Raw genomic sequence first — 13,092 nt, forward strand, 5'->3', positions numbered from 1 at the left:
AAACGCCAGCAACATCTTCCTCCAGGGTGTGCTGTTTTTCTTCCTGTTTTTCATTTTGTTTTTGCTTTTTTCATTAATTTTGTGACTTCTCATGATCATCAACCTACAAAAAAAGATAAAATAACAAAAGGAAATAGTTAATTATAAAACATTGGGTTGCCTCCCAACAAGCGCTTCTTTAATGTCATTAGCTTGACAGATGGCTCTCATGGAGCCTCACATTTTCTCAGAGCAATGTTGGAACCTCCCAACACCAAACTTAGAGTTTGACTGTGGGGGTTCAACACCAAACTTAGAGTTTGGTTGTGGCCTCCCAACACCAAACTTAGAGTTTGACTGTGGGGGCTCTGTTTGGCTCTGTTTTGAGAGAAGCTCTTCATGCTTCTTCTCCATGGTGACAGAGGGATATCCTTGAGCCTTAAACACCAAGGATTTTTCATTCACTTGAATGATCAGTTCACCTCTATCAACATCAATCACAGCCTTTGCTGTGGCTAGGAAGGGTCTGCCAAGGATGATGGTTTCATCCATGCACTTCCCAGTCTCTAGGACTATGAAATCTGTAGGGATGTAATGGTCTTCAACTTTTACCAAAACATTCTCCACAAGTCCATGAGCTTGTTTTCTTGAGTTGTCTGCCATCTCTAGTGAGATTCTTGCAGCTTGCACCTCAAAGATCCCTAGCTTCTCCATTACAGAGAGAGGCATGAGGTTCACACTTGACCCTAAGTCACACAAGGCCTTCTTGAAGGTCATGGTGCCTATGGTACAAGGTATGGAAAACTTCCCAGGATCTTGTCTCTTTTGAGGTAATTTCTGCCTAGACAAGTCATCCAGTTCTTTGGTGAGCAAAGGAGGTTCATCTTCCCAAGTCTCATTTCCAAATAACTTGTCATTTAGCTTCATGATTGCTCCAAGGTATTTAGCAACTTGCTCTTCAGTGACATACTCATCCTCTTCAGAGGAAGAATACTCATCAGAGCTCATGAAAGGCAGAAGTAAGTCCAATGGAATCTCTATGGTCTCATTTTGAGCCTCAGATTCCCATGGTTCCTCATTGGGGAACTCAGAGGAGGTTGGTGCACGCCCATTGAGGTCTTCCTCAGTGGCGTCCACCTCCTCTCTTTTCCTCTCCATATTCGGCCATGGTTATGGCTTTGCACTCTCCTTTTGGATTTTCTTCTGTATTACTTGGGAGAGTACTAGGAGGGAGTTCAGTAATTTTCTTGCTCAGCTGTCCCACTTGTGCCTCCAAATTCCTAATGGAGGACCTTGTTTCAGTCATGAAACTTTGAGTGGTTTTGATTAGATCAGAGACCATTATTGCTAAGTCAGAGGTATTCTGCTTAGAACTCTCTGTCTGTTGCTGAGAAGATGATGGAAAAGGCTTGCCATTGCTAAACCTGTTTCTTCCACCATTGTTGTTATTGAAACCTTGTTGAGGTCTCTCTTGATTCTTCCATGAGAAATTTGGGTGATTTCTCCATGAAGAATTATAGGTGTTTCCATAGGGTTCTCCTAGGTAATTCACCTCTTCCATTGAAGGGTTCTCAGGATCATAAGCTTCTTCCTCAGATGAAGCATCCTTAGTACTGCCGGGTGCTTTTTGCATTCCAGACAGACTTTGAGAAATCAAATTGACTTGTTGAGTCAATATCTTATTCTGAGCCAGAATGGCATTCATAGTATCAATCTCAAGAACTCCTTTCTTCTGATTTGTCCCATTGTTCACATAATTCCTTTCAGAAGTGTACATGAATTGGTTATTTGCAACCATCTCAATTAGTTCCTGAGCCTCTGTAGGCGTCTTCTTCAGATGAAGAGATCCTCCAGCAGAGCTATCCAAAGACATCTTGGATAGTTCAGAGAGACCATCATAGAAAATTCCTATGATGCTCCATTCAGAAAGCATGTCTGAGGGACATTTTCTGATTAATTGTTTGTATCTTTCCCAAGCTTCATAGAGGGATTCTCCATCCTTCTGTCTGAATGTTTGGACTTCTACTCTAAGCTTACTCCATTTTTGAGGTGGAAAGAACTTTGCCAAGAAGGCATTGACTAGCTTTTCCCAAGAGTCCAGGCTATCTTTAGGTTGTGAATCCAACCATATTCTAGCTCTGTCTCTTACAGCAAAAGGGAATAGCATCAGTCTGTAGACCTCAGGGTCAACCCCATTAGTCTTGACTGTGTCACAGATTTGCAAGAACTCAGCTAAAAACTGATGAGGATCTTCCATTGGAAGTCCATGGAATTTGCAATTCTGTTGCATTAGAGAAACTAATTGAGGCTTAAGCTCAAAGTTGTTTGCTCCAATGGCAGGGATAGAGATGCTTCTCCCATAGAAGTTGGGAGTAGGTGCAGTAAAGTCACCCAGCACCTTCCTTGCATTGTTGGCATTGTTGTTGTTTTCGGCTGCCATGTGTTCTTCTTCTTTGAAGAATTCGGTCAGGTCCTCTAAAGAGAGTTGTGCTTTGGCTTCTCTTAGCTTTCTCTTCAAGGTCCTTTCAGGTTCAGGGTCAGCTTCAACAAGAGTGCATTTGTCTCTGCTCCTGCTCATATGAAAGAGAAGAGAACAAGAAGATGTGGAATCCTCTATGTCACAGTATAGAGATTCCTTGAGGTGTCAGAGGAAAAAAAAATAGAAGAAAGAAGGTAGAAGAATTCGAACTTGATGAGATAAAGTTCGAATTGTGCATTAAGAAGGAGTAGTACTCCATAAATAGAAGGATGTGAGAAGGAGGGAAGAGAATTTTTCGAAAATTAATTAAAGAGATTTCAAAAACATTTTGAAAAAATTGATTGATAATTTTCGAAAATTCAAGTGGAAAAGAAATCAAGTGATTTTTGAAAAAGATTTTGAAATTAGAAGTTTAAAAAGATTTGATTGAAAACATGATTTTGAAAAAGATGTGATTAAAAAGATATGATTGAAAAATTTGATTTGAAAACAATTTTAAAAGATATGTTTTGAAAAAAAAAATTTTTTTAAAAATTTGATTTTGAAAATCAATGACTTGCCTAACAAGAAAAGATATGATTCAAACATTAAACCTTTCTCAACAGAAAAGGCAACAAATTTGAGGTGTTCAATCAAATCATTAATTGTTAGTAAGTATCTTTGAAAAAGGAAAGAAATTGATTTTGAAAACATTTGATTGAGAAGATATGATTTGGAAAAGATTTGATTTTGAAAAACTAAAAAAAATTGATTTGAAAACAAAATCTTCCCCCTAGCACCATCCTGGCGTTAAACGCCCAGAATGGCCTCCATTCTGGCGTTTAACGCCCAAAATGCTACCTCTTTGGGCGTTAAACGCCCAACCAAGTACCCTGGCTGGCGTTTAAACGCCAGTCTGTCTTCTTCACTGGGCATTTTTGAATGCTCAGCTTTTTCTGTATAATTCCTCTGCAGCATGTTCTGAATCTTCAATTCTTGGTATTATTGACTTGAAAAGACACAAATTAAAAATATTTTTGGATTTTTTTATAATCAAAATGCAACAAGAATCAAATAACAATGCATGCAAGACACCAAACTTAGCAGTTTGTATACTACTGACACTATATGAGACACATAAACACTTCAAGTCAAAAGAATTCAAAGATTAGAGCAATAAAATCATCAAGAACAACTTGAAGATTAATGAAGACACATGCATGAATGCAAAAAGAACAGAAACATGCAATTGACACCAAACTTAACATGAGACTCTAGACCCAAACAAGAAACATAAAATATTTTTGATTTTTATGATTTTGTAATTTTTTTGTGCTTTTTCGAAAATTAAGTGGAAGAAGAAAATAAAGGTATCAAAATTCTTAATGAGAATTCCAGGAATCAGTGCAGTGCTAGTCTAAGACTCCGGTCCAGGAATTAGACATGGCTTCACAGCCAGCCAAGCTTTCAAAGAAAGCTTCGGTCCAAAATACTAGACATGGCCAAAGGCCAGCCAAGCCTTAGCAGATCACTGCTCCCAAAAGCAAGATTGATAAAAATCAAAAAGCTCTTGTGATGATAAGTTGAAACCTCGGTCCAATGAGATTAGACATGGCTTCTCAGCCAGCCAGATTTCAACAAATCATCATGAAACTCTAGAATTCATCTTCAAGAATTTCGAAAAAAAAATACCTAATCTAAGCAACAAGATGTACCGTCAGTTGTCCAAACTGAACAATCCCCGGCAACGGCGCCAAAAACTTGGTGCGCGAAATTGTGAACAATACTTTTCACAACTCTCATAATCCCCGGTCATGAACTCCAAAAACTTGGTGGTTCAATTCCATGGCATTACACAACTTTGCACAACTAACCAACAAGTGCACTGGGTCGTCCAAGTAATACCTTACGTGAGTAAGGGTCGATCCCACGGAGATTGTTAGTATGAAGCAAGCTATGGTCATCTTGCAAATCTTAGTCAGGCAGACTCAAATGTATATGGTGATGAACGAAAATAGCATAAAAGATAAAGATAGTGATACTTATGTAATTCATTGGTAGGAACTTCAGATAAGCGCATGAAGATGCCTTCCCTTCCGTCTCTCTGCTTTCCTACTGTCTTCATCCAATCCTTCTTACTCCTTTCCATGGCAAGCTTATGCAAGGGTTTCACCGTTGTCAGTGGCTACCTCCCATCCTCTCATTCGAAATGTTCAACGCACCCTGTCACGGCACGGCTATCCATCTGTCGGTTCTCAATCAGGCCGGAATAGAATCCAGTGATTCTTTTGCGTCTGTCACTAATGCCCCGCCTTCAGGAGTTTGAAGCACGTCACAGTCATTCAATCATTGAATCCTACTCAGAATACCACAGACAAGGTTAGACCTTCCGGATTCTCTTGAATGCCGCCATCAGTTCTCGCCTATACCACGAAGACTCTGATCTCACGGAATGGTTGGCTCGTTTGTCAGGCGAGCACTCGGTTGTCAGGCGATCAACCATGCATCGTGCAATCAGGAATCCAAGAGATATTCACTAGAGCCTTGGTTGCTTGTAGAACAAAAGTGGTTGTCAGTCACCTTGTTCATGAGTGAGAATGATGATGAGTGTCACGGATCATCACATTCATCAAGTTGAAGAACAAGTGATATCTTGGACAAAGAACAAGCGGAATTGAATGGAAGAACAATAGTAATTGCATTAATACTCGAGGTACAGCAGAGCTCCACACCTTAATCTATGGTGTGTAGAAACTCCACCGTTGAAAATACATAAGAACAAGGTCTAGGCATGGCCGAATGGCCAGCCTCCCAAAGAGGGTTCAATCATAAAAACATGATCAAAAGCTCTCCAATACAATAGTAAAAGGTCCTACTTATAGAGAACTAGTAGCCTAGGGTGTACAGAGATGAGTAAATGACATAAAAATCCACTTCCGGGCCCACTTGGTGTGTGCTTGGGCTGAGCAATGAAGAAATTTCTTGTAGAGACTCTCCTTGGAGTTAAACGCCAGCTTTTATGCCAGTTTGGGCGTTTAACTCCCATTTGGGTGCCAGTTCCGGCGTTTAACGCTGGAATTTCTTGAGGTGACTTTGAACGCCGGTTTGGGCCATCAAATCTTGGGCAAAGTATGGACTATCATATATTGCTGGAAAGCCCAGGATGTCTACTTTCCAACGCCGTTGAGAGCGCGCCAATTGGGCTTCTGTAGCTCCAGAAAATCCACTTCGAGTGCAGGGAGGTCAGAATCCAACAGCATCTGCAGTCTTTTTCAGTCTCTGAATCAGATTTTTGCTCAGAACCTTCAATTTCAGCCAGAAAATACCTGAAATCACAGAAAAACACACAAACTCATAGTAAAGTCCAGAAAAGTGAATTTTAACTAAAAACTAATAAAAATATACTAAAAATTAACTAGATCATACTAAAAACATACTAAAAACAATGCCAAAAAGTGTATAAATTATCCGCTCATCAGGTAGGTAGGGATTCTGTGGGGTCTACGAGTCCTGAGGTGTCAAGAATTTCTCATCCCTGCACCTTTTTAGCGTTTAAACGCCCTCGGTGTGGCATTTCTGGCGTTGAACGCCAGGCTACTGCCCATTTCTGGAATTAAACACCAGTCTGGCTGCCAGTTCTAGCGTTTAACGCCTAGAATGCTGCCAGACTCGGCGTTAAACGCTCATTCTGCTACACTTACTGGCGTTTAATGCTAGCCAAACACCAGACACCCTTTTCTGGCATTTAATGCCCACTTTGCTAGCCTTACTGGCGTTTAGCTCGTCCTCCAAGGTGTGCTATTTTTTATGCTGTTTTTTATTCCTGTTTTAATTTTGTAGCTGTTTTTGTGACTTCACATGGTCATCAACCTAAAGAAGACATAGACTAACACTAGAAAATATAATGAAAAAGTAATTAATATAGATAAATAAAATTGGGTTGCCTCCCAATAAGCGCTTCTTTAATGTCAATAGCTTGACAGGAAGCTCTTACAGAGCTTCACAGATGCTCAGAGCATGGTTGTGGCCTCCCAACACCAAACTTAGAAGTTGAGTGTGGGGGATCTGTCTGACTCTGTATTGAGAGAAGCTTTTCATGCTTCTTCTCCATGTTTACAGAAGAAGATCATTGAGTCTTGAACACAAAGTTATCCTCATTCAATTGCAGGACTAACTCTCCTCTGTCCACATCAATCACAGCCCTTGCTGTGGCTAGGAAGGGTCTTTCAAGGATGATGGATTCATCCTCATCCTTCCCAGTGTCTAGGATTATGAAGTCAGCAGGGACGTAAAGGCCTTCAACCTTCACTAAGACATCCTCTACAAGTCCATAAGCTTATTTCATTGATTTGTCTGCCATCTCTAGTGAGATTCTTGCAGCTTGTACTTAAAGATCCCTAGTTTCTCCATTACAGAGAGTGGCATGAGGTTGATACCTGACCCCAGGTCACACAGAGCCTTTTCAAAGGTCATGGTGCCTATGGTGCAAGGTATTAAGAACTTTCTGGGATCTGATTTTTTTTAGCCAATGTCTGCTGAATCCATGTATTCAGTTCATTGATAAGCAATGGAGGTTCATCCTCCCAAGTCTCATTACCAAATAACTTGGCATTCAGCTTATAATTGCTCCCAGATATAGAGCAACTTGCTCTTCAACAATGTCTTCACCCTCTTCAGAGGAAGAATATTCATCAGAGCTCATGAATGGCAACAGTAAGTTCAGTGGAATCTCTATGGTCTATGTATGAGCCTCAGATTCCTTTGGTTCCTCAATAGGGAACTCCTTATTGGTCAGTAGACGTCCCTTGAGGTCTTCCTCACTGGGAATCACTGCCTTTTCACTCTCTCCAGGTTCGGCCACTTTGGATGTGGTTATGGCCTTGCACTCTCTTTTGGGATTCTCTTCTGTATTACTTGGGAAAGTACTAGGATGAGTTTCAGAAACTCTTTTACTCAGCTGACCCACTTGTCCCTCCAAAATTCTGATGGAGCACCTTGTTTCAGTCATGAAACTGAGAGTGGCCTTAGATAGATCAGAGACTATGTTTGCTAGGCCAGAGAGGCTCTGCTCAGAATTCTCTGTCTGTTGCTGAGAAGATGATAGAAAAGGTTTGTTATTGCCAAACTTATTTCTCCCACCATTATTGTTGTTGAAGCCTTGTTGAGGCTTCTGTTGATCCTTCCATGAAAAATTTAGATGATTCTTCCATGAAGAATTATAGGTGTTTCCATAGGATTCTCCCATGTAATTCACATATTCCATTGCAGGATTCTCAGGGTCATAAGCTTCTCCTTCAGAGGAGGCTTCTTTAGCAATGCCGGATGTAGCTTGAAATCCAGTCAGATTTTGAGAAATCATATTGACTTGCTGAGTCAATATTTTATTCTGAGCTAATATGGCATTCAGAGTATCAATCTCAAGAACTCTTTTCTTCTGAGTCATCCCATTATTCACAAGATTTCTTTCAGAAGTGTACATGAACTGGTTATTTGCAACCATCTCAATGAGTTCCTAGGCTTTTGCAAGGGTTTTCAGATGAAGAGATCCACCAGCAGAATGGTCCAATGACATCTTAGACAATTCAAATAGACCATCATAGAATATACATATGATGCTCCATTCTGGAAGCATGTCAGAAGGACACCTTTTGGTTAATTACTTGTATCTTTCCCAAGTTTCATAGAGGGATTCACCTTCCTTCTGTTTGAAGGTTTGGACTTCAACTCTAAGCTTGCTCATCTTTTGAGGTGGAAAGAATTTGGTCAAGAAAGTATTGACCAACTTGTCCCAAGAGTTCAGGCTTTCTCTAGATTGTGAGTCTAACCATGTTCTAGCTCTGTCTCTTACAGCAAAGGGAAAAAGCATAAGTTTGTAGACCTCGGGATCAACCCCATTGGTCTTAACAGTATCACAGATTTGCAAGAATTCAGCTAAGAACTGATGAGGATCTTCCGATGGAAGTCCATGAAACTTGCAATTTTGCTGCATTAGAGAAACTAATTGAGGCTTAAGCTCAAAGTTGTTTGCTCCAATGGCAAGAATTGAGATGCTTCTTCCATAGAAGTTGGAAGTTGGTGCAGTATAGTCACCAAGCATCATCCTTGCATCTCTTGCATTGTTGTTGGATTCGGCTACCATGTCTACTTCTTTTTCAAAATTCTCTAAGAGGTCCTCTCCGGAGTGTTGTACTTTAGCTTCTCTTAGCTTCTTCTTCAAAGTCCTTTAAGGTTCAAGATCAGCTTCAACAAGAATGTTTTTATCCCTGTTTCTACTCATATGTAAAAGAAGAGAACAAAAGGGAGTAGTGGAATCCTCTATGTCACAGTATAGAGACTCCTTGATGTGTCAGAGGAAAAGGAGTAGAAGAATAAGAAGAGAGAGGAGGTGAGTTCGAAATTTTTTTTAGATGAGTGGAGGAGGAATGTTAGCGATTAAATAAAATAAATAGAAAGAGATGAGAGAGAATGAGTTTTCGAAAATTTAAAAGAAATAACATAAAATTAGGATTTAAAACAATTAGTTAATTAAAAAGATTTTTGAAAAAGGGGTTAGTGATTTTCAAAAATGAGAAGTGAAAAAGATTTGAAAATAAATTTTGAAAAAGATAAGGAGTTAGAAAAAGATTTTAAAATTAAAATTTAAAAAAAAAAGATATGATTGAAAAAGGATATGATTGAAAAGATATAATTGAAAAGAAAATTAAAAAGGGAATTAAAAAGATTTGATTTTTAAAATTGATGAATTGACTAACAAGAAACTAAAAGATATGATTCTAGAATTCAAAGATTGAACCTTTCTTAACAAGAAAGTAACAAACTTGAAATTTTTGAATCAAAACATTAATTGTTAGCAAGGATTTTTTTTCTTTTTTTTTTGAAAATTTAAGAAAAAGATTTTTTTTTGAAAAATTAGTTTTAAATTTTTCAAAAGCATTAAAAGAGAAAGATAAGATTTTAAAATCAAGAATTAAAACATGAAAATTTGAAAAAAATTTGAATTTGAAACGAAATTACCTCCCCTGTGTCATCCAGATACCCTGGCTGGCGTTTAACGCCAGAATTCCTTCCTTACTGGGCATTTTTCTAAACGCCCAGCTTTTTTTCTGTGATTCCTCTGCTGTATGTTCTAAATCTTCATTTATCTGTATTATTTACTTGAAAAGAGATATTTTTATTTATTTTTTAATGAGGAGAGAGAAAAACAACAAAATGACACAAAACATGAAAAATTATCAGAACAAGTAATGCATGCAAGAACACTTTGAAGGTCAAGATGAACACCAAGAACACTTTGAAGATCATGATGAACATCAAGAACATATTTTTAAAAATTTTTAAGAAAAGAAAGATATGCAAGACACCAAACTTAGAAATTTTTAATGTTTAGACACTATGGATTTGAAAATGCATATGAAAAACAAGAAAAGACACAAAATCGGAGAATTTAAAGATCAGAACAACGAAAATCATCAAGAACAACTTGAAGATCAATGAAGAACACAATGCATATGTTTTTGAAAATTAAGAAAAATTAAAGCATGTAATTGACACCAAACTTAAAATTTAACACTAGACTCAAACAAGAAACACAATATTTTTGGTTTTTATGATTTTATTAAATTTTTTTGTATTTTTATTTTTATTTTTTTCGAAAATAAAAATAAAAGAGAGCTTAAACATAAAATAAAATTACCTAATCCAAGCAACAAGATGAATCGTTAGTTGTCCAAACTCGCACAATCCCCGACAACGGCGCCAAAAACTTGGGTGCACGAAATTGTGATCACACTTTTCACAACTCCGTACAACTAACCAGCAAGTGCACTGGGTCATTCAAGTAATACCTTACGTGAGTAAGGGTCGATCCCACGGAGATTGACAGCTTGAAGCAAGCTATGGTCATCTTGTAAATCTCAGTCAGGCGGATTCAAATGGTTATGAGGTTTTGATAATTAACAGATAAATAAAACATAAAATAAGATAAAGATACTTATGTAATTCATTGGTGGGAATTTTAGATAAGCATTTGGAGATGCTTTGTTGCTTCTGAATCTCTGCTTTCCTGTTGTCTTCCTCCAATTATGCATCCTCCCTTCCATGGCAAGCTATAAGTTGGTAGATCACTGTTGTCAATGGCTACCATCCGTCCTCTCAGTGAAAATAGTCCGGCTACGGTTCTCACCACAGGGCTAATCATTTGTCGGTTCTCACTTGTGTCGGAATAAGATCCATTGATCCTTTTGCGCACTGTCATTGCATCCAACAGTCGCGAGTTTGAAGTTTGTCACAGTCATCCCCTCCCAGATCCTACTCAGAATACCACAGACAAGGTTTACACTTTCTGGATCTCAGGAATGCTGCCAATTATTTCTAGCCTATACCACGAAGGTTCTGATTTCACTGATTTGAATGCTCTGTTGTCAGGAGATGCTAGTCAAACGCATGAATCAGAGACCCAAGAGAATATACTCCAGCTGGTATCCAATGACTATGTTGAACATCATGTAGACCGCTTGTGGTTGTCAGGCACGCGGATCTTGGCTAAGCGAGTAGTGAAGATAGTGGGTGATTGTCACGGATCACCCCTTCAGTCTGACTTAACTGAATTAAGTACGAGAGTATATCTTGGAGAAGAAGTAGGTGTGAATTGAAAGAAAAACAATAGTACTTGCATTAATTCATGAGGAACAGCAGAGCTCCTCACCTTAATCTATGAGGTGTAGAAACTCCACCATTGAAAATACATAAGAACAGAAGATCTAGGCATGGCCGAATGGCCAGCCTCCCAAATGGCATAAGAATTCGAAAACAGGGGAAGAAGACCCCCATACAATAGTAAAAAGTGCTATTTATACTAAACTAGTAAAGTAGGTTTACAGAAAATGAGTAGATAGTGCAGAAATCCACTTCCTGGGCCCACTTGGTGTATGCTTGGGCTGAGCTTTAAAGCTTTCACGTGCATAGGCCATCCTTGGAGTTAAACTCCAGCTTGGGTGCCAGTTTGGGCATTTAAGTCCAGCTTTGGTGCCAGTTCTGGCGTTTTATGCCAGAAAAAGGTCTCTGGTGGCCGTTTGGACGCCAGTTTGGGCCATCAAGTCTCGGACAAAGTATAGACTATTATACATTTCTGGAAAGACCAAGATGTCTACTTTCCAATGCATTTGATATCGCGCCAATTGGGCTTCTGTAGCTCCAAAAAATCCACTTTGAGTGCAGGGAGGTCAGAATCCAACAGCATCTGCAGTCCTTTCTCAACCTCTGAATCAGATTTTTGCTCAGGTCTCTCAATTTCAATGAGAAAATACCTGAAATCACAGAAAAACACACAAACTCATAGTAAAGTCTAGAAATTTGAATTTTGCATAAAAACTAACAAAAATATACTAAAAAGTAACTAAAACATACTAGAAATTACTTAAAAACAATACCAAAAAGCGTATAAATTATCCGCTCATCAGGGGGTGAGAACTTCATCCTCGCATATTCTCAATAGGGATAGTGAATGCCATAAAAATATAGAATAAAATACAAATAGTTAACTCATATCCCAAATACAGTTTTCTTTATTAAACCCTTAAATTCTTCCTAGGTCATACTTAAAGTCGTTTAAAATCCTTTTCTTTAAATCACATTACTAAGTTCGTAGCCTAACAAAATAACCAATTAAGCGCACAAGCGAGTCATCAAGGCAAACAACACAATCACAGAGAAAATACAACAAGCAAAACACAAACAAATACAAATGTACAAACAATATGATGCATGCCTATTCCTAGTGCAGGCCATGAGCTCATCCGTCGGTTGTTTACCCGCAACCCGACGTTACTCGGAGTGAACCCCGAATATGGTTCCTTTACTGTGTCAATTAGACACCTTGGCAGCACGGTTACCCGTGTCAGTTAGGTCTCGTCATAATAACACTTTAATGTGTATCATAGTAAGGAATAGCGCTATCAGTTAGACAAATATTTCCGCATTAGCAATCTCAGGCTATCAATTAGGCGGGCACTTTCGCATTAGCAGTTTGGCACAAGGCCCATTTAACTTACAATTCTCATTTATTTATTTCATTCATTACTTCCATTTTCTTTTCTTCTAAGTATCTTTTCCATTCTTTAATTCCCACTTTCTATTATGCCTCCTCTTCACCTTACAGCTAAGCATACCTCTGCATCACCGTGAAACTAGGCGTACATCCGCATCACCATTTAATTTTAAACGTGTCCTAGGGATAACTTACACACCTTTGTTTAACTAAGTTCATACATTATGCCAAATTTGCACATATCCTTTGGTTCTAAGCCAAGTTTTACCACGTTTGGATTAGAATTGAATTTGGTAGCCAACTTAATAAAATCTGCTGCTGCACTAAAGAGAATTCAGAAAAACAAATACAGCAAGCAGTCCTATTTTTGATAAATCTATAATAAATTCAATTCTAATCTATTACTTCTAAATTTTGGTGAGGATACACTCAACACCTCTAAGTGTTAGAACAATCAAATTTCAGATTCATAACACCTTATTTGATTAATTAAATATCAATTGGAATTATTTGATTAATTAAATATCAATTGGAAGTGCTGCCCTATTTTTAGTAATTGGTTATGAATTCTTTGTGAACAACCCAGCTTCCAAGAGACATAACTAACTCT

At 38.4% G+C, this 13,092-nt stretch overlaps 2 non-coding genes across 2 annotated transcripts; both read left to right on the plus strand.

Annotated features, from left to right (window-relative positions):
• The first annotated feature begins 1,906 nt into the window (after nucleotides 1-1,906).
• Nucleotides 1,907-2,014, plus strand: LOC130971094 (small nucleolar RNA R71). Its single transcript, XR_009082327.1, has one exon. It is a non-coding gene; the product is annotated as a small nucleolar RNA R71 (small nucleolar RNA).
• A 6,049-nt stretch (nucleotides 2,015-8,063) lies between these two features.
• On the plus strand, nucleotides 8,064-8,171 carry LOC130972448 (small nucleolar RNA R71). The gene has a single exon (XR_009083615.1). It is a non-coding gene; the product is annotated as a small nucleolar RNA R71 (small nucleolar RNA).
• Nucleotides 8,172-13,092: the final 4,921 nt, after the last annotated feature.

The sequence above is a fragment of the Arachis stenosperma genome, chromosome 3 (genome assembly GCF_014773155.1).
Source record: "Arachis stenosperma cultivar V10309 chromosome 3, arast.V10309.gnm1.PFL2, whole genome shotgun sequence".
NCBI lineage: Eukaryota > Viridiplantae > Streptophyta > Magnoliopsida > Fabales > Fabaceae > Arachis > Arachis stenosperma.